Source organism: Podarcis muralis, chromosome 3 (genome assembly GCF_964188315.1).
Source record: "Podarcis muralis chromosome 3, rPodMur119.hap1.1, whole genome shotgun sequence".
Classification (NCBI taxonomy): Eukaryota; Metazoa; Chordata; class Lepidosauria; order Squamata; family Lacertidae; genus Podarcis; species Podarcis muralis.
Window position 1 is genome coordinate 18740085 of NC_135657.1, and position 18580 is coordinate 18758664.

The window sequence follows — 18580 nt, forward strand, 5'->3', positions numbered from 1 at the left end:
GGGCTAAATAAGGCCACAACTTTATTGGTTACAGGTGATGAGCGATATTGGCTTAGGCATTGGTCCTAACTGACTATATCCGGCTTCAGCCCGTCCGCTTGAGGTCCGAAAAGGGTTAACCACCAGTAGGGGGAGTCCTGCTGATGCACATCAACTAGGAACTCCCCCAGGGTCACTGCTCAGGGGGTGCCTTAGGCCCTCACCTCCATAGGCTTCGGACAGGGCCACGCCCCCCGGAATCCTTTATCGGACTACCCTACAATATGCAGGGCAGGTGATGGCGCTTCCTTCCCTCTTCCAACTACAGAACAATACCAGTGCCTAACCGCCAATACCAAGAAAGTTGTGACAATTTGCTATGAGGTAGGCGAAAACCAAGTGGCTGGTGCCATATTGCCAAGTGGAAAAATTCCTACCAGGCCCCTCAGCAGCGACCAACCAAGGTCCATAGCAAGGTCAAGGAATGAAAACCCTTATAGGGTGGGAGGGTGGGAAACAGGAACAGCTGGTAAGTGGCAAAAGAGAGAAATCCCCGGCTTCACCTGCCTTAAATAGGGCAGGCCACGCCCCCAGAGCCAGCCGATTGGCTGGCCAGGGGGTGATGCGGCCGGAAATTCCCCCAATCGCGCAGAGGCTGGGCTCGTGAAGCCCGCAACCCCACCTCCTCTGCAGAGCGGAAGTGGCTTTGGAGGCAGCAATGCTTCTGAATGCCAGTTGCTGGATACCACGTGGTGTTAATAATGCCAAGGTTGCAGGTTCGATCCTCGTTTGGGACAGCTGCATATTCCTGCATTGCAGAGGGTCGGACTAGATGTCCCTTCCAACTCTACAGTTCTGTGATTCTGTGATCTGGTTGGCTACTGTGATAGCAGGGTGCTGGACTAGATGGGCCATTGGCCTGATCCAGCGGAGCTGCTTTGTTCTAAAAATGTCCCAGGAAATGCTGGGATTACCTAGTACAGCCTACATCTTATCCTGAGTGTTTTTATTTATGTTTAATTGAATTGCATCACTGATATGTTTGCTGTCCCCTGAGCTTGTTCGGCAGGATGGGTGGGATATAAATTCTTTTTTAAAAAAAATAAATGCCTCTGATCCTCCACTACTAGGCTTTGCTACAAAAGTCAGTCTCTCATCAAATAGCTACTTTATGCTCATAGTCTTCCCTCCAACATATGGATAGCTGTCGTAAAAGATTTTTGTGTGTGTTTTGCAAGCTGTTTTACTTAAAACAGCAGGATGCATCATTTACTTACTCCCCCAAAAAAGATTTAAGTAGGGCACGTGGAAGACATTTATAGCATTATGCACTGTGTCGTGTTAGTTGATAGAGAGGTCTTTTGTCCTTTCTCTCTCTCTCCCCCCCCCCCCCGTTTTTCTTTCTTGTAACTCTGGAACTAGAGGTCTCCCAGTAAAATTGATTGACACTAAGTTCGTGGCAGACAAAAGAATTCTTCACAAAACATGTAATTATGGAATTCACCGCCACATGAGGTGGTGATAGCCAATAGCCAATAGCCTAGTTAGTTTTAATAAGCATTAAACAAAACTCATGGAGGGTGCCTGTTGTGGGGGGTGGGAGGAAGGTTAATTCATCTAGACTAGGGGTGTGGAAAGCTGCCTTCTCTTAGGTGTGGGATGTAATCTGCCCAGTTCCAGAGCCAAAGATGGTGGTCACCCACTTTTCTCTCTTGATTCTGTTTCTTCTTTCTCTCTGTGTGTTGTTAGACTACAACTCCCATCATCCCTGCTCCTGCCAACCTAGCAGTTCGAAAGCACATCAAAGTGCAAGTAGATAAATAGGTACCGCTCCGGCGGGAAGATAAACGGCGTTTCCGTGTGCTGCTCTGGTTCGCCAGAAGCGGCTTAGTCATCCTGGCCACATGACCTGGAAGCTGTACTCTGGCTCCCTCGGCCAGTAAAGCAAGATGAGCGCCGCAACCCCAGAGTCGGCCACGACTGAACCTAATGGTCAGGGGTCCCTTTACTTTACCTTATCTCTCACTTGGTCCAATCTCTTGGAGCATTTCCAGTGGCATGGGGTAGGGAAGTGGGAGACATTCGATTCAGTTTGAAGCCGAACCAAAACCCAGCCACCCTTTGAAATTCTCACTTCAAATTTTGCATCGCCGGTTCTCCAGCCAAGGAATGTACTAGAGTAAAGTGCGCTTAAAAGCGAACGTATGAAGACACATTATTCCAGGGCAAATTGCATTGCATAAATGTGCATATAATAATACTAATACTAATAATAATTTATTATTTGTACCCCACCAATCTGACTGGGTTTCCCCAGTCACTCTGGGCGGCTTCCAACAAAGATTAAAAATACATCAAAATGTCACACATTAAAAACTTCCCTGATGTCTTCTAAATGTCAGGTAGTTGTTTATAGGAGGAGAAATCCGCAACAAAATGCTATGAATTTTCACAAAGTCTGAATTCACAGACCAATGCAGAAGTGTGGAGGACTGAACTTTATAATGGAAATAAAAATTGACACCTTGGACCATACCTACATTTGGCAGGGGCGGGGGGGATGCTCAACTTATGCAGCACCCAAAAAGAGGATTTGCAATTTGCTTAAAAGTTGCATGTGCTATTTTATGTGTATAGATACAAATGTAGAAACAGTTACTAAAAATTAAGTAGAAATATGGGGCATTTCACTATAGTGGGGAAGGCACTGGCCTTGCTCAGTCCAATGTACAGGTTCTTTCTAAGTATTTGAGGTTCTTCCTTCTTAGGTTTAAACTAGGCTTGGCTCAGACTTGGCTTTGGCTAGAGGAACTGTCCCCTATAAAGCAGGGCATATGGCCAAGAAGGAGAATGGGATAGAGAGTTTGCACTTTGACGAGAGAGGCAGTACTCCTCAGGGGGCAGGATTCATCCTGTAGGCTGCTGGTTGCTGATCCTCTATTCTAAGATAAGATTATATTGAAGATGCTTTTATAGACTGCACGTTGCACATTGACATGAATTATTAACTGGCTATTGTTCATGCTGTAAGAAATCCAGGCTATAAAGTAACTAATAATGTCCAAATACCCAAGTGTGCTTTGTCTACATTACTTATCAAAATGCTAATGTCCTTGTAAAGCACCACTTTTGACTCTCGGCTAGAAGAGCCCTTTGAGTGCCTTCAGTGAGGAAAAAGGACCTGATTTGAGAGTCCCCGCATCACAGTTTTTTAAAATAAAAAACATTCTGAGTTGGGCGGCTTAAGCGTTCCATGGCTCTGTTCTGCATTTCCGCACCAATTTTGGTTTATATTTTTAACTTGGGTTAGATAACTTGAGATATAATAATCCTCTCATGGGCAGGCTATCTTTGACTTGAAACCTTTTATCTTGCTAATCAGGTGACACCATATTCCAAATGTGTCAAACTAAATCAGGATTATGATTGTCAGTCTTAACTCTGATTACTTAACATCACGGTTTTCAAATGGCTTTCCTGGGAACCCTTTGAGGTTCTTTGTTACTATCAGCTGGAGGAGCAGGCGGGGAGAGAGAGACATGCAGCTAGGATTTTAGTTTTTAATTATGCAAAATAAAATTTTCCTTCTAGTTGCTCTGAAACAGCATAGAAAGGGTGGGGACAACACCTTAAAAAGGCTGGAAAAATATAAAGGAAATAAGGGATGCTTCCAGACTTCCGCTATTCAGTCATACACTGTACCGGCAAATTTGGGGTGCACAGAGATCTTGGGAAAGTTAAATTACAAGCTAAACTGCTAGAATATCTGCAAATGGCAAAAATGACAGGGAGGGTAAGAGGATACTCAACACAAAAAGTAAACCAAGAATGGATTATATTTAAGGAATACCTGAAGAATTACTGTAATAGCAAAAAACCCCTAGCAGATCTTGAATGAGTCTTGCAGTGTATAGATAATTTAAAACAAATGTTTCTATTCAATCTTTGTCCTGTTTTGTTTCTTTTATATTATTTCAGGAATTAATATGATAACATGATACTATGTAAGATATAACAAGTATGATCTAGTTTCTTTGAGAACAATTGGAAGGCTATTTTAGGTCCTTTTATGTTTTACTTTTTTGTATTTTTAAATTTTCTTTTTTCTAGTATGGGATGGGATACAAACTATAACATAGTAGATTGTTGTATAAATTTGTGAAATATGTTCAATAAAGGTGTGTGTGTGTGTGTGTGTGTGTGTGTGTGTGTGTGTGTGTACACACACACACATATATGGAAGATCTTGGGCAACAAACCCACTTCCTCCAAATTTCTGTTAACAGATGAGAATGACTCTGGGCGCATCCACTTTCCCACATGTAACTATTCCCCCCCCCCCTTTTCTCATTGGGGCAAACCACAGTTTACTGGTTTGGGCAAACTACGTTGCCAGAGAAGAAGAAACACATTTGCTCAGACAGGTAACACTGATCATGGCTGACCCCCCCCCCCCCAGTAATAAAGGGGAAGGGGTTAAAAAAAACCTGTTTTTCAAAGTGTTGTGGTACTTTATCAACAGCACATTGGCTCATTTTCTTTTTTGGCAGTGCTTAATTCAGTGCTGACATTTGACGTGTTTGCCGAAGCCCCCTCCCGCTGCCTGCCATTCCTTCAGTGTTGCCGGGGGTAAGTCTTGCTCAGAGATGCTTGTGAGGCAGAGGGACTGGCATCCGAGAGGAAGGGCTTGCTCGGCTTGCAAGCGAAGCTGTGGCTGCTTCAGCTGAGCTCAGAGGGATGCTGGGAGGCTCAGCCCGTCTCTGTCTTGTGCTTCTTTTGGGCCTTTAGGTTATTTCCATGGAGGGGGGGATTCAAGCTTAGCAGCGAGGAATGGGTGACATTCACTTTACGGGATCGAGCTTGCAATTGCCAAACGGACTGGCATGGACGATGATATAACTGCTGTGCAAGCCCCACCGTCCACCACCCCAGATTTTGTTCGTCCTCTCTCTCCTCCAAGAAACCTACCGCTGCTTCAGGGCTTAGGAGCAGCTTCCAGTCCTCTCTTAGCCCCAGGGAAGTAAGTCTGGCAGTGGATTGCTGTTAGCTCCAATTGCAGGAAGCAGGCATCCTGCAGGGACACCGTAATGAGCATGGCAATGAGAGAGAGAGAGAGAGAGAGAGAGAGAGAGCAGCAGGATCGCTGTGAGCAGAACAGTGAACTGATGCCAGCTTAGCTCAGCCTTCGCCAGTGTTTCCTCTGTCTGTGTCGGACTATTTCCAGCATCTGCCTTTGCTGTGGAAGAAGCGATTTGGTAGAATCGGATGAATTTCTCCTATTCTACGGCTTTGTGGTAGCTGCACAAATGCTGCTTGGACAGATCTGTGTGCTCAGCTTGTTACCAATAACCCCTTTTTTTAGGGTGGGGAGAGAGAGAGAATATGTCCTCCTGTTTTCAGAGATTTTCACATTCCTGAGTGGTCTAGGCAGTCATTTCTTTCCGCTGTTCCTTACCTAAAGAGTGGCCGAAGCCAGTAAACTGCTGCCACCTTGAGGACATTGCAGGCTAGAGGTGTGGATTATCCTGTTCATCAGACCAAAAATGAACTCTTTGCGAAGCCCGGCCTAGGTGGCAGAAGCCGTGGAAAGGGTTAGAGGGATTGGCTAGAGTGATTGGCAGGTGGAGCAGGCTTGCCCGGGCCATCAGAAAGATTGGTGTTACGAGAAGTGTGGCATGTGGCTTATCTTGCTTGGATAAAACCAGAGCCTAGGGACACCTTTGAAGACCAGCACATGCATTATGACATAAGCTTTACAGTGGTACCTCGCAAGACGAATGCCTCGCAAGACAAAAAACTCGCTAGACGAAAGGGTTTTTTGTTTTTTGAGTTGCTTCGCAAGACGATTTTCCCTATGGGCTTGCTTCGCAAGACGGAAACGTTTTACAAGTTTGTTTCCTTTTTCTTAACACCGTTAATACAGTTGCGACTTGACTTCGAGGAGCAACTCAAAGAACGTGGTGTGGTAGCCTTTTTTGAGGTTTTTAAAGACTTTGGTGATTTTTGAAGCTTTTCCAAAACTTTCCCGAAACCGTGCTTCGCAAGACGAAAAAAATCGCAAGACGACAAAACTCGCGGAACGAATTAATTTCGTCTTGCGAGGCACCACTGTATTGTAGGGATAGAAAAGCATTTTTTCTCATCCGCATTTGGAAGCAAACCAACCCCATTCACACCGAATTCCCAGACTAACACATGAATGAGAGCCTGATAACTTGCCAGATTTTGCCCTTTTCTGCAGTTCGCAATACAGTGCTTGGCTCAGGAAAAAACCAAACTATCAAAATATGTAAGGAAAAGAAATCACGCATTAAGACAAATAGGGGGAATGAGTACTTTGAGATAAATAAATGCAAATTCTTAGGCACATTTTAAAAAAAAATGTTCACAGGTTAGTACACAAACACGACAAAGTGGATCTTTGAATGAATGCACCCACAATTGACGTAGACAGGAAACAAACTGCTTCATCCCAAATTCTGTGGGCTAGAGTCTACTTTGTCAGATGCTTGAAGTGTCGTCCTTGGTTATCAGGTGTGAGTGTGAATTACACACCTAGAAAGGAGTAGCTAGTGGGTTGGTGCTGGGACACCAGATTCACTTGCTGAGATGGTGTGGGGGCAGGGCAGAGCATGGCAGCGTTGTCTCCCCGATCTGACACTCTCATCAGCGTGTCAGGAGTTCAGCTTACACTCGAGTAGGACCCTGGCAGAGACACATGCCCAATTGGCATGTTCTCTCCCTCCTGGTCGATCTTTCTGGGGTTTCATAAGCTTTCTTCAGCCCGAACATCACAGCAACCGATGCCAACAGACATCGGCACACTCAGGGATCCACAGAGGCTTCGCAGCTTGCGTAACAGACCTCAGCAACTCAGCATTTTGGCTAATCTACTTTATTTACATATAAACGCACACGGAGCACTGCAACATGGCTCCCTCTCTTTCTAGCATCAGACAGCAAAGAGAAAAAAGAACAAAGGACAATAGTCCCATGTCACAGAACACAGTAACACAAACATCCTGTCTCTGTCACATCCCACTCTGTGGAGTCAAAACATACACCGTCATGTGAAAGACAAAAATTCCATGACTGCAATCTTGGAGCAGGAATTCTAACACAGCGCTCCCACACTGGCGCAATGTCCCTGCTGCCCTCCTGCCCCACATGCTGGTAAACGACCGCAATGCTAATACTGGGAGGCCAACTCTGTAGTGCTGCACCACACCAGCAAGTATATGTCTGTTTGTGTCTCTATCTATCTATCTATCTATCTATCTATCTATCTATATGAACTTTTAGGCACCAAGTGAAGATGTTGCTGTTCACTCAGGAATATGGCTCACAACTGGGGTCATATTGTGTTGTCATGATACCCTAGCTTGTCTTGGTGCTCATCTTGTAGAAGGACAGGGTAGAACTTGTCCCTTTTATGCTGTTGCAGGATGAGCACGTTTCGTCCATGATGACTTCATATCTTTTTGATGTATGGTGTATTTTAGATATTGTAGTATATGTGCTTTTATAGCTTTAAGCCACTTTGAGGCATTTTATATAATAAACATAGAATGAATGCAATAACAACACGCACAAGCATAGAGGAAAACATGGCAAAGAATGGGACATGGTTAAAAAATGTTGATCTAATAATAAACTGGGGAAGGGGGATGCAGAGAATCGTTTTTTGTGTATTTTGCTCTGACTCCTTTTGAGGGGAAATCTCCCCCCGCCCCCTTTCCACCAAGAGCAGAGCCTCTCTGCCTCCAAGACTCTGCGTTTCTTCTTCCCTTATCCTTTGTTGGCTTTGAACTTTCTTCTTCCCCCCAAGCATCCCTGAACAAGACTTATTAACAGCAAGATTGAAGGAATTAACAGAGAAACGAATCTCCCACCCCCTTTTTGTCACTGATGAAAAGAAGACGTAAGCCAATAGGGAGTCCATGCTGAAAAGCTGTATTTGAAATCAAAAGAAGGTTGAATATGCTATTCTTTTGACTTTAAACATTGCTTTTTAACTTTTATGTGTGGGCCGGGGGGGGGGGGGCGCAAAAATTAGTGCAGGTAGGAAGAGAGGTCCAAAGAAAGCATAAATCCTCCCTGCTTTCCTTCAATGCTTATCACCCTATCCTTCCATTTTCTTGTTGGGGTCCAGTTAAGGACCAAACTCGATGATACATTCAATATGTGTATGTATTTTAACGAGCTTAGTTTTTGTGGGAGGCGTATGGATCAAGTCAACACAGTGCAGTGAGGGACTTAACCCTCCCCTCCGCAATTGGTGGTCCTGATGAAAATCTCCCCCCAGCTTCAGAAAGGAAGCTTCCAGTGGCTCTCCAATGGAAGCTTCCTTCTTGCAGTGAATCGCAGTTCTATGGGAGGTGGGATTTTTCCTTGACTCTGTATCATGATGGCCAAGGCTATAACCCCGCTCCTCACATGGTACAATCGTGATCTTGATCTCTCCCACTCTTGCTCTTTTGATAATAAAAATCAGACATTGTTAAATGCCCACCCACACCATTGGTCACAATGTCTAGCGGAGCTCTATGAATATTGGTGTGCGGAAGCAGCTTCTGAACACAAATCTCATTTTTTGGGGCAGAAACAGGTCTAGATTGGAGTGCTGGTCTCTATTCACCATGCATGCTTTCAGTGGGGTGGACTAGATAGCCCAAAGTGTGAGAAGGTGCATATTTTGTATCCTTGCAAAGTGGTGCAAATGAGCACCGCACCCAATTTATTTCTGCTCCTCATCCACAAGTAACTTCTTTGCCTCTTAGAAAAGTGCATATGTGTAACTTGCTGTGCTTGCCCCTGGGGTAACCCGAGAACCGTGGTCCAGGTCCGGTCCAGAATCCGAAGGTTCCGCTAGGAGTCAGTCCGACAGGGCCAAGGCAGGACACGAGGCAGGAAACCAGGCAAGGACAGGTACAGGATCTCAGGCAGGATCTGGCATACATCAATGTTGCTCCCACAACCTGGGGCGAGGTCTGACAACCTTTTATTTTTGTCGGGGTAACGGCCGGTCCTGATCCCCTGGCGACTCACCTCCCTGTTTTGCCCGAAGGCGAGCACTCCTCCTGCGAGTACTCAGGTCTCTCCTTCTCTCAGACCTGAGTCTCTGCAGCTCGGGAGACATCGGTGGGTTACTAGACCCAGGGGCCGCCTCAGCCTCCCCTGACCAAACCGGTAGTGGAGCAGCTGTAAGTGATGGCGCAGCTGAAGGCAATGAGGTAATCCCCGCATCTGGAGCCAGGGCAGGCTCAGGCCCCTGACTCGGCCCAGCTGGTGTTTGTTGCTGGGGAACCTGTGCAGACTGGGACCGTTCAGGATCAGGCCCCAGACTTGGTACAGATGATGCCTGAGGCAAAGGATCCGGTGCAGACTGAGACTCCTCTGGTTCCGAGTCTGAGCCAGAGTCCCAGGTCATCACGCCTGTTTTGCATTCATAGCCTCAAAGCTAAAGGTAGTGCGATGTGCATTTCACGGGGCTCTCACTATTATATCTGGAAGCTTGAGCATGTATTGAGCATACGAACGTGCCTCCTGATGGGGGCGGATCAGCAGGAGCACATGGTATTCCTGCTCCCATGTCTGCACTGGCTTCTTTTTCTGGTTGCAAATCAATATGTTGGCTTGCAACCCAGTAAAAACCCAGGGATGGGGAACCTATGACTCTCCAGGTGTTGATGGGCTACATCTTAGCATCCTTCAACGTTGGCCATACTGACAGTGACTGATGGGATTTGGAGTCCCACAGCATCTGCAGGGCCGCATCTCCCTCATCCCTGCTGTAAAGCTTTATGTGTTTGGCTTAGGAAGGCTGGTCCCACTGTTGTCTCCTAGATGTCCCATTATGATACATCCTATTACCTCGGAGTTTTCTGTTAGCAGCGCCTGCGCAGCACAACTTTGCGTTATTTCAATGTGTCGTAAAATCGTTTTATTTGAGCTGCCATTTGTGTGGTGTGCAGGTTTTAGATGCATTTTAATTGACTGTAAAAGCTATAAAAGAACTATTTTATAGGCTTGATGTACTGTTGCCCACTTTCAGCCTTTGGGCTGATACCTAAACACAATTCTCCCCATCTCTAGTTAGAACCTTCTTTGTTTTACTTATCCCCAAGACTGCTGTACCAAAGCCAGCCTTTGGTATCAAATTCTGCATTTTAAGAACCCCAGCTTTTGCTATTCTTTTAAAAAAACATTGCTAGGCACTTATAGCTATAAAGAGAATTAAAAATGCTTAATATGGTCTGTGCCTGGTGGTTTCTTAGTGGATTCTTAGAAGCTAGGGATGAGCTGAACAGAACTTTCAGAAAGGAGCTTTGAGGCTCATCTCATCTCTTATTTTCCCTCTTCCATTACTACAATTCCCTCCTCAGGCAGTCTGCTGATTTAAAAACCTGGCTCTTGGAAGCACAATAAATTATTGAAAGGAAGAAATTGTTGCAGATTTGCTTAAATGCCAGAGTTAACTCTCTTGGAATTTTGGCAATTGTTTATGTCACAGTACAGGGCCGCATACACACCATATATTTGAAGGACACAGTTCCCCACAAAGAATCCTGGGAACTGTAGTTTATACCTCACCAGAGCTACAGTTATCAGCACCGTTAACAAACTATCCTTCCCAGGATTCTTTGGGGGAAGTCACGTGCTTTAAATGTATGGTGGGCACACAGTCTAGGATAGATTGCTGGGAAGTTGGGAGGTGTGTGAGCAATTTGTAAGTAAGGGCTGCTGGCTTTTAAAGAATGTTCTTAAGGGGCTGTTGATTCACAGCCCGTTCCCGCTGTGCTTTCAGGGCCTTTTTCACACGACTGCCAAATTACAAGAATGTGGTAGAACGAACCTGTGCTGACATTAACGCCCCACCCCCGGACAGATGTTTTCTTGCACATGTATTCTACAACATGCCATTGACGGAATAACAGTGTGTTAGTGGTGGATTTATTCTGCAGTGCTTCCCCAACATCATTGCATTACTGCTGCAATGCAAGGATGTTGGGGCACTCTTGTGCTATAGTGCAGCAACAGCGGGGGTGACAAACAAACCCTGGAACATTTGTAGTGTTAAAAGTTGCAGGATGTAAGCAGGAGGCTGTAGGGCACATACTGATCGTGGAAATGAAGTTGTCTGCCCACCCAAACATTCTGCAGGTACAAGTAGGATTGAAAGCTCAATGTGTGTAACTGCCCCGATAGCATTATGATTGCAAATCATCATGAATGCACAACAAAAAGCACGTCTGGAAGGGCTGCTCGACATGCATAGGATTGTGCTATAAGTTTTGGTTTTTATGTCTGTATATATTACTTTTTCCAATGGATAGGGATTTGTCAAAGAACACTCCTGGTAACAGGTTTGATGATTAACTCAGTGTTGATTGCCCTATTAAAAATCAAATATGAAAATTATGATTTTAAGAAACAGTTATTTTAGAAAAAGTAGTGCTGCACGTAAGGCACCGAGCTGCATTTTATAAAGCTTGCCATTAAAATTAAAATGTGTTTCCCCTGATAATTTTATGTATGAAAGCAAAATGCTGCTGGCTGCTTATGATATGAATACAACGAGCCAACATTTTTAAAATCTTGATTTAAATGACTTGGATAGATTAGGATAAATGGAAGCATTAACAGAAGTTGGCCTATATTTTACTGCATTTTAATCAGGATTTTTTTTTAAAGATAAATTTGTGTTATAGTTGCTCACGGGTACGAGAACAAATGGATGGGGTATCAAAGGAGTAAAAAACTTGATGAAATCTCCTTAGAAGCAACAAACGGGGGGGGGGGTCTCATTATGTTGGAAACTGAACTGAAAATCAAAACATATGAGGGATAGTGCATGATATTTTTTGCCTCAGTAACAAGTCTATTTGGGTGAGGTAGGTAGTTTCTCTTTCCACACCCTTGTCCTGGCAAATATTTTGTTGGATAATATTTGTTGTTTTTATTTTTGTTCTCTATATTGTGGTTTTATATTTTGATTTTGTTCTGTGAGCTGCCCTGAGACCTCCGGGTATAGGGCCGTATATAAATTCTATAAATAAATAATATTTGTCTTAAGTTTACCAAATGCTGTTGGATTCTCATTAGCTCCAGCTGGTATTGCCAGTTGTTAGGGATGATGGGCGCTGTAGACCATCAACATCTGGAGGGCCAGAGGTTAGCCACCCCAAAAAAGAATCATACCAAGACTTGACAAATTGAAATTGACAGACCTTTAGTTAAGTCCAGTTTCAATGGGTGTTTTCGAATTACTTAAGTCCAGTGATTTTGACGGATCTGCTCTGGTTATAACTAACATTGGGTACCACTCATAATCTTCCACCAAAGCATTTGACTAGAACCAGGATCAGGGATTCGCTCGATTGGATGCCTCTTGAGACCCACACCCCTGCAAGGGCCTCGCTGTCATTCTCGGATGCTCCTTCCACTCTTCCTCCACACCATCTCCACTTGTTTGTTTACCCTCTCCTAGCCTTGGCTTGATCCTGGAGCATGGGAAATAGTAAGGGAGTATGTTGGAACTTGGACGCAGGTGGCGCTGTGGGTTAAACCACAGAGCCTAGGACTTGCCAATCAGAAGGTCGGCGGTTCGAATCCCCGCGACGGGGTGAGCTCCCGTTGCTCGGTCCCTGCTCCTGCCAACCTAGCAGTTCGAAAGCATGTCAAAGTGCAAGTAGATAAATAGGTACAGCTCCGGAGGGAAGGTAAACGGCGTTTCCGTGCGCTGCTGTGGTTCGCCAGAAGTGGCTTAGTCATGCTGGCCACATGACCCGGAAGCTGTATGCCGGCTCCCTCGGCCAATAAAGCGAGATGAGGGCCGCAACCCCAGAGTCGGCACGACTGGACCTAATGGTCAGGGGTCCCTTTACCTTTACCTTTACCTTTATGTTGGAACTTGGGACACCTCCAGACTGTCTGTATTTTGTGGGAGGGATTTGAGCGCTTATCAGGAAATTCAGGCTTACACAGTGATATTGTTGCAGGCGCAAAGCCTGTAGATCCTGCTTCAATATGGGACCAAAGCATGCTTTAAAAAAGAAATGCATTGTAGAGCATGGAATGAATGGACGATGGACAGAAAAATGTGTAAACACCCACAAGCAAATCAGGACGAATGCTTCATCGCTGTGTAACTGTGCCATGAATAAATCGAAGTGAATGCTCAATAAAGAGGCTGTCTGGAGGAGCCTATGGTCAAGAGTGCATTTCCTTTGCCATAAAAGAGCAACCCACCAGTGGCGGAGCTTCATGCTCCAGCACCGGGGGCGGAGAGCAAGCGGGGGTGTGGCGGGCATGCGTCCCGGGGCCATGGCACGCTGCCTGCAGGGGCGAGGTGCGTATACTGGGGGCGTGGCACCCAGCGGGCAGGGGGGCAGCCGCGATGGCACCCCACCGGGATTGTGGTGCCGGGGGCGGTGTGCTCCCCACACACCCCTCTTCCTCCGCCAGTGCGACCCACCTCCGTTCATCCAGAATTAAGGAACGTGGCTTTTTAGATGAAGGTGGCAATAGGGGTCAGAAGGGTCTGAACCTTGGCACCGTTCTGAAAAGCAGCTCCTTTGCGAAAAGTGTCCTGTTGGAGCAGATCCCCAGAAAAGAGGAAAGAAGAGAGCAGTTGTTGACTGTTGGATCATTCCCTCCGTAGCTGCAACCAGCAAGAGGACAACTCCTCTGGGCTCCTCCCGTCTTTCCCTATAGATCCTGATGCGGCAGGGGAAGGAGCTGGTGGAGGTTTGGGAATTAGTATGTGCGTATATAACTGCGTATAATAATAATAATAATAATAATAATAATAATAATAATAATAATAATAATAATAATAATAATAATAATATCTTTATTGTCATTGCCCCCTCTCGGGGACAACGAAATTACTTGGCTGCTCCATCCACCCAGGTAGGGCACTCCACACAAAATCAAAACACTATAAAAACACTATAAAACACTATAAAAACACTATAAAAACACTAATTAAAACAATACAGTATAATACAGCAAGGAAGATTAGATGACTTTCAAAGTCCAGGCTTCCCATTCAGGGCCGAGATCGCTCTGGAGAAGAAGCTGTTCTTAAGACGGCTTGTTCTTGTCTTCATCGCCCTGTATCTCCGTCCCGACGGCAGGAGCTCGAAGAGACAGTGACCAGGATGCGATGGATCTTTTACTATGTCCAGTGCCTTCCTATGGCACCTTGTGGCATAAATCTGCTCTAAGGTGGAGAGTGGGCAGCCAACAATGCTCTCTGCTGCCTTAAGAACTCTGCACAACCCCATCCTGTCCTGGGTAGTACAGCTTCCGTACCACACACATAAGCCATAAGTGAGCACGCTCTCAATGGCACAGTGATAGAAGGCAAGCAGCAGATTCTGCGGAAGATGGTTTTTCCTTAGAATTCTCAAAAAGTACAGTCTCTGCTGCGCCTTCTTCAAAAGCCCCCTTGTGTTGACACTCCAGGACAGATCCTCTTGTAATTCAATGCCCAAAAATCTGAACGTTGTTACCCTCTCCACACAGACCCCATCAATCAAAAGTGGCTGGACATTGCTCTTCTGTCTCCTGAAGTCCACCACAAGCTCCTTTGTCTTCCTTGTATTTATGAGCAAGTTGTTAGCTCTGGACCACTCTGTCAGCCGCTCCACCTCATCTCTATAGTCCGTTTCACCCTCCCTTTCAGAGATGAGCCCAATCACGGTTGTGTCATCTGCAAATTTGACAACCCTATTACTAGGGTGAGCAGCGACACAATCGTACGTGTAGAGAATATAAAGGAGCGGACTGAGTACGCATCCCTGTGGTGTTCCTGTGTTAGTCTTAAGCATACTAGAGGTATAAGGGCCCAACCGAACCCTCTGGGGGCGGTCTGACAAAAAGTCCAATATCCACCCACAAAGTGATAACGGAATGTTTAGAGATCTGTGAATACCGGTGCCCTCTTGGGACCCAGACTTTCCCTTTAGGGGCCTGTGGCTAGTCTCAGGGCTGGTTTATTATAGTGAGCTGAAGATCAGCGAAAGCTAGTGCTCAGTAGCAATAAGAGGATTGGCGTAAAGCATTTTGCTAGAGTGTCCCAAAAGATGCATTCTCCTAATTGGCTTGTGTGGAGGGGCTTGTCGTTGTTTGCGGACTGACTAAAGAACCATAAAGGGAGTGCATATCGTAAACCCTTAAAAGTATCTATAGGACTGATGAAAACCCCATTGTAAATATAGACTTCTTAACTGGAGGGCGAAGGCTTAGGGAGCTGTAAAAGTGTGGTTGTTGTAGAAAAAAGCTTTTGGTGCCTTACATCTGCTGTAGTTGCCATTCTGCTCTGGCTCCATCACACAGCTCTCCAGGAACAGATACAATACACCAGAACTGGTTAGTCCTTTGGGGCCAAGGAGCACATTTGGAACTTTTTGGCCGTGCTGTGGGTGCCAGTCACAAAATGGCTGCAGTGGGGGGCGTGGCATAATGCAAAGCAACTGCCATGTCTAAAAGAGAAAACCTATCGGACCAGAAAATGATGGAAGCATGGCTCCCCCGGGGGCAGTGGTTTAACAATCTGTCCTTCCCAGGGAACTCTGGGAATTGTTGCTGTACAGGGGGAATAGGGGTCTCCTAACAACTCCCAAGCCCCCTTAATCAACTACAGTTCCCAGGATTCTTTGGGGAAGCAATGACTACTTAAAGTGGTTTGATACTGCTTTAAATGTATAATGCAGATAAGGCCTTAGTCTGTAAAAGGCACTAGAAAATCCCCCCACAGGGGAGGGAGGGAGAAGGAGATGTCAGCCAGTATGGCTTCTTTTCCATTGATGATTATATGCCATCTAAACACACACAATTTTTCATATGGATTCTTGGATATGTGAGTTTAACGCTAAGCTTTCTAATAGATGTGGGCTAAGAATGCACACTAGATCTCTACTTAATGGCTTACTCAACTCATTTGAGATTTCAGGCATTCTCTTTATGACAGTCTGTCATCTTCAGCGACGCTGGGAGTGAATGGAGAGACTCCATGTTTTCATCTTAAAATGATTTTGCTTTCTTATTCAAGCCCTTTTAATCCCTGCGATTGCAGAAGCTGAATCTACCTGCAGTCCTGCGTTTGCTCTCCTGGAACCGAGCAAGACTTCTTCCCATGTGATCATGTTTGGGAGTGGGCTGCAGCGGGAGGGAGGTTCCTTGCTTGTGAGTAGATGGGGTTTAAATGACCTTCAATGCTTTCAAGTTTATAGAGAGCAGGGGTGGCGAACCGTTTTCATCTTTTGGGGGCAGAGTATCAGTGGTGGACAGGGCTGGAGACAAAAGTGGGTGGAGCAACAAATATGGCTCTTAAATCTCAGTGCAGCGGACTGCATTCTAGCCTTGTAAACGTTAGAGGTTTCTTACACACAGTCCTCTATATCCAGGCAAACAAAAGCCATTATTATAGATCAAAAATTCATTCTAGCCACAAAAAGGCATTGAATGAGAGAGACTTGGAGACTGTGACTTGGAGAGAGGAGCTGTGCCTTGGGGAGTGGGGGTGGCCATGGGGAAAGTCCAAAGGGCCAGGTAGAGAGGTTTTGGGGGCCACATTTGGCCCCCAGGCCTGAGGTCCCCCACCCCCGAAGTAGAACAATAAAGACAAGCAAAGAAGTGGGTGCTCATGGTGAACGCCACCCACTTAGGATGATCCCCAATTTGGTGAAACAGGGCCAAGCCCCCAGACATGCGTAGGTCACAGGTCAAAGTAGATCCATACTTGTGACACTCCATTTCCAATATCAAGATTCATTATCCGCTGCCCCCAATAGTATACATAGCAGGATGCTCAGCTCTACCTTCTGAGTGTTTTCTTTCATTTATTCTACAATAGCTTCTCTTCCATTGACTTAAAAGCCAAGAGGGCATTTGTTTTTCAGTTTAATGGTCTTCTTGCAAACCACAATTGTCTATAGCAGGTTATCCCTAGTTCAGAATATACCATGGCAGCTGCAGATATCTAAAGTTAATAAGCTGAGATAAGAAGGAGGCAAGACCCCCCACCAAACACACACACACACACACACACAGAGAGAGAGAGAGAGAGAGAGAGAGAGAGAGAGAGAGAGAGAGAGAGAGACTGCTACAGTTTTCCAATTGCACAAACCAGCCAGCATGCAAGCCAGGAAGCCTTCCATTAATTATAGTTTCCCGTTTTGTCCAGGCTGGGAAATGGTTAACAGCTGACTGTTGTGAATGGAGGAGCAAAGTGTTAGCATGTAAAGAGCACAAATGTCATTCATCATTAAGCTGACAGATGACCACCCAAATCTGACCAGTGTGTGAAATGTAGGGATGGGCGAATCGGTCAACTTGGCGTTCTCTCAGTTTCTCCCTTTTCAAATCCTAAGTTCCGTTTCCCACATTTCCACATCAGTTTGTAAGTGTTTAAAAAAACAAGTCCTCATGAAAATTCAGCAGCATTTTGGTGTTCATTTCTCCTAACGGGCACATCATTGTGTGCAGTCTTGCTTCACGTAGTTTTGGAAAGCAATTTCCTCTTATTCAATGAAGTTTTGCATTCTCCTTTCACTTGCTTCGTACATCTTCCTCTCTCCACCTTTCTGCCAGCCCCAGTTGATAGTGGAAAGCTGATAAACTTGCCAGTGTCAACCAACCCCAGAAAGACGGTTTATTTTTACCCCAGCATCAGGAATTAGAAATTATTTGCCAAGGTGAGCTAAACTCTATGCAAAGGAGACCTGACTTTTGTGATGATGTATTTTGTACATACTTGCAGACCTCCTCCAATGTCTTCATTAGTGTGCCTAAATGTGAGTGCTGTATCCATGAATGGTAGACATGGGGGTCCATGCCAGCCTGCTCCCAGCATCCCCTTATGCACCTACCCCACATTGTGTCCCTTATCATCCCCACCTTGAACTGGACTTTATCAAAGTCCCCCCCCCCCCCCGAAAATCCAAGTATGTCGTGTCTGGCAGATCACTCCATGTTGTTGTTTAGTCGTTTAGTCATGTCCGACTCTTCATGACCCCATGGACCAGAGCATGCCAGGCGCTCCTGTCTTCCACTGCCTCCTGCAGTTTGGTCAAACTCATGTTGGCAGCTTTGAGAACACTGTCCAACCATCTCGTCCTCTGTTGTCCCCTTCTCCTTGTGCCCTCCATCTTCCCCAACAAGGGAGTCTTCTCTTCTCATGAGGTGGCCAAAGTACTGAAGCCTCAGCTTCAGGATCTGACCTTCCAGTGAGTGCTCAGAGCTGATTTCCTTAAGAATAGATAGGTTTGTTCTTCTTGCAGTCCATGGGACTCTCCAGAGTCTCCTCCAGCACCATAATTCAAAAGCATCAATTTTTCGGCGATCAGCCTTCTTTATGGTCCAGCTCTCACTTCCATACATCATTACTGGGAAAACCAGAGCTTTAACTATATGGACCTTTGTTGGCAAGGTGATGTGCTAATTGACACTCTTGAAGAACTATAAAAGGTCTGATCAATTCAGACCTCTGGCAAGGGGGGTTTGTCTTTTCTTTGGCACCCCACTCAGTAGCAAGGAAAGTGGAGGGTGGAAAGAGAAAGAGAAAGAGAGAGAATAGAGTGATCCCACCCAC

General features: G+C 45.5%; 1 protein-coding gene and 1 long non-coding RNA gene across 4 annotated transcripts in view; one reads left to right on the forward strand and one right to left on the reverse strand.

The window, feature by feature from the left end:
- The window catches only part of LOC114594774 (phosphofurin acidic cluster sorting protein 2-like), a 189686-nt gene that overhangs the window by 106029 nt on the left and 65077 nt on the right, over positions 1-18580 (forward strand). The window lies entirely within an intron of this gene.
- Positions 13815-14893, reverse strand: LOC144327210 (uncharacterized). Its single transcript, XR_013392125.1, has 2 exons — positions 13953-14893; positions 13815-13921 (listed from the first exon to the last, which is right to left on the reverse strand). It is a non-coding gene; the product is annotated as an uncharacterized LOC144327210 (long non-coding RNA).